This window comes from Jaculus jaculus, chromosome 11 (genome assembly GCF_020740685.1).
Source record: "Jaculus jaculus isolate mJacJac1 chromosome 11, mJacJac1.mat.Y.cur, whole genome shotgun sequence".
Taxonomy (NCBI): domain Eukaryota; kingdom Metazoa; phylum Chordata; class Mammalia; order Rodentia; family Dipodidae; genus Jaculus; species Jaculus jaculus.
In genome coordinates, this window is record NC_059112.1 from 73,787,324 (window position 1) to 73,790,811 (window position 3,488).

General features: G+C 38.6%; 1 non-coding gene across 1 annotated transcript; it reads right to left on the reverse strand.

The window, feature by feature from the left end:
* Positions 1-1,761: 1,761 nt before the first annotated feature.
* On the reverse strand, positions 1,762-1,952 carry LOC123453497. Its single transcript, XR_006632871.1, has one exon. It is a non-coding gene; the product is annotated as a U2 spliceosomal RNA (small nuclear RNA).
* Between the last annotated feature and the right edge of the window lie 1,536 nt (positions 1,953-3,488).

Here is a 3,488-nt window from a genome sequence, read left to right on the forward strand (position 1 = left end):
ATGCTCAGCAGAAGGTGACCTCATCAGAGAATGACTAATAATTGTCTCTCTGGCAGCCATCTCATTTTCTTTGGTGTCAGACAAGCATACTGATCCTCGGCTCCAAATGAGTACTGGGTTTGGGCCATTCCATTTTAAAGTTAAAGGATCTTTCCACATGGCTTTGGCAAAGGTATTTTTTGTATTTGTGGGCCAAAAGAAATCAGAAGCTGAATTTCCCAGAGTATCATGGGTTAAAAGTGTAGGACAAACAAGGAATTATGAAGGATATTTCTTGGAGAGCCTTTTATGGGATATAAATCCCCCATTTTTAACTCCTGGAGGGTAAATGGACCCAGAAGAGGGTCCCCTCCTTCCAGAACACCCTGGTGGGTATAAAGTCAGTGGCACAAATGACCAGGAGAAGAGGCTTTTTATAAGAGATAAAAGTGACCCTTTGGCTCAGAATTGCGGTCTCCAGTATCTTCAGGGCCTCTAAAATACAGGTAAACTAAATGCAAAATTCTGACAATCCTCAGGGTGTAAGGGAATTATAAAAAAGCAATCTTTTATGTCAATAATGATTTTACAATATCCTGCAGGAATTGCTACTGGAGTGGGGAGGCCAGGTTGTAGGGCCCCCATGGGTACCATGGCCTTATTAATTTCTCTAAGGTCCTGGACCAATCTGCATTTTAAGGGCATTCCAGAAACACTCCACTGTGGGGGCTTCTGGCCTCTGACCACCTGTTTAGATGAACCTATCATTTTAAAAGTCATAAAGTACCATTGTTTGCTTAGCCCAACACAATGGAGATTACCCTATCCTCAGTTCTTTTTGATCCAGCAGGTTTCTGTTTTAGATTCTCCTTCTCCCTTCTTATCCATCTCTGGCCACCAGCCAGACAAAATTTAGGGAGAACTAGGATAAAGTCTGAGAGAGCCAAGGATATGTCCTATAGTGTATAGCTCGGGCCTCGGTATGAACATTTACAATAGACTTTAGTAGACACTTGAAGAAAAGAGGCAATAGGCGTAAGAGAAGCAGCAGGCAAACTCCCACAGCTGTACAGCTGCCTATCCAGGAACTTAGAGAGTCACAAGCAGGCAACACAGACTTAATTGTAGTAGATACAACATTAGCAGCCTTAGTAGCATCAAAATCAAGATGACTGTTCTGTATAGCTAGAATTTTTGAATGTAAGTTAACAAAATTTAACGAAATATTATCATGGTGCCAAAATTGAGATAGTTACTTTACATACAATAGAGTAGAATCTAGTCTTTTCTGAGCCAAAACAGCTAGGTAAATATTAATATAACCCTTGATAAATTTTTTGAAAGAATAAACATCACTTGACAACCACTGATTTTGGTTTACACTTGATAGCTATTGATTTTATGTACCACAGAAATTTTTATTAACATAAAATAATTTTATATTTTACCCATGACTTAAATTTGATAAAACTTAAGCAAGGTATTCCAACATATTTTAGCCTGAAAATTAGGTTTTTGTCTTAAAGTTTGTAAACAGTTTAAAAACCTTTAACTTTAGGCATGGTGTTTAGGATTAGCCTGAAAATTTCTTCTTCTTCTTTTTTTTTTTCTTACATTCACACACCTTTATTTATATATTTTAACATTTCTGATCTAAGTACTACTCAGAAGGCATTTTTAACAAGTAATCATTGAAAAATTCCTTCCCAGTTCCTTCAATCAATTCATCTCACTACATCATTAATTATCTTTCCTCTTTTTTTTTTTTTTTTAATTCCCCTGAGCAGGTGCTCCACTCCTCGAGGTACTGCAATACCAGGTCGGTGCCTGGAGTGGATGGAGCAAGCTCCTATTCTAACTCCTAGCTCCAAAAATCCATTTAATATATTGTCCTCAGATAGAGGATGTATCATATATTAAACTGATAAGAACAGATACTACACTTGATCTTAGCCAAAAGGCCAAGAAGTGATTAATTATCTTTCTTATAAGGCTATTAAAAAATTACACCAAATTGGTTAATCCTGTTACTAACAAGAAAGTACTCTTAACACAATTTTATGTCATTAATACCAATAACACACTTGGAAATGATTTTAATAGAAGTAACTAAGGCAAATTGTATTGTTATCTTGAGGCAGGCTGGCTTAGAAGTCAGATCAGTTGCCTCCTCCTTTTAAGTAACAGGGCATTACAATCTTTTTTTAAAATATCTGACAAATTATAAATTACCTCTTTAGAGGAAATTTTGTTGTTTTTAATAATCCTCTATGTAAGGTGAACTTGACCTAGAACAAATATCTGGCAAATTCACTCCTGTAAAAGACATTTAACTTTTCCTTTTTAATTTCTATGCTTAGATCTTTGATTTCTTTGAAATCGTTCTCTAGAAGAGAAAGGGGTGTCACCTGTGTCCCTCTCATCTCTTTAGTCACAAACAGTCATAAACACAACACAACTAGCAAATGTAATTAGCACATGTAAACACATACACACACACATAAAAAGAACAAATCCTCCTGATAAAATCAAAAACTTTGCTTAAAGAACTTGAAGCAATCTCAATTCCTTGTGCTTTTAAAATATCTTTCACTATGGCAATTAGCTCATTTTTACTCATTGCTAATTTTGTTTTTCTTAACCTGTGTTCCTTGTGTCTTGAGAGAAGTTTTAAGCCCTTTAACAATTTATGCTTACATAGGGTCTGTCCCATGATAAAAAGGAATAGAGTAGAAACAGCAAGACCAGAGGGCAAAGTTCCCGGTCAGAGAACCGAGAACCGGCATGGGGGATTCCCCAGTGAGCTTGATGTAAGCCTGTAAGCAAATTTAAGAACTGGCAGCTGCACTAAGACCATTTACTGGCTGTTGCGTAACCAGGTTGGTTGGTAGGAAGAGAGGCTAGATAGGAGATCTTTGCCAATGCCTGAACAGGCTGTCAGGATTCCCACAGGGAGCTATGGGCCTTCAGCCAATGCCAGAGGGTAGCCCTGGCCAAGAGGCTTCAGTTGCCCTGTTGCTATGTTGCAATTCCATGTGATGGCACCAACTGAAAGTAAAAGGAGGATAAGAAGTGCAAAAAGATATCCCACAGTTCTTGTGTCTTGCAAATCTGACTAAATAGTCTTTAAATGGTTTGCCTAGAAGTCTGCGTCACTTGTCTTAACTTAGCAGATCTGTATCACAGGCGGGTTTTTTCTGTGGTGTTCACGGAGCAGATCTGTATTACATGTGTATTGCCTGTAGTGATGTATGCAAACCTTCACTCATCCTCGTTGGGGTGGCAGTCCAGTAGCTGGGACAGTCATCCACTCCAGCAATGTCCAGGTCATACTTCGTACCTTGGGCCCCACGTTCGGGCTACACTTGCCGCAGCAAGCAGGGAGTTGAACAAGGACCTGAGGAGAAGTTAACCTGAGTGGAAAAAGGCAAACAGACACAAGAAGGAGACCATGCTAGGTGTTTGGCAAGGCCTTGGGATTTAATTTTTTCCATGTAGGTTTGTATTGG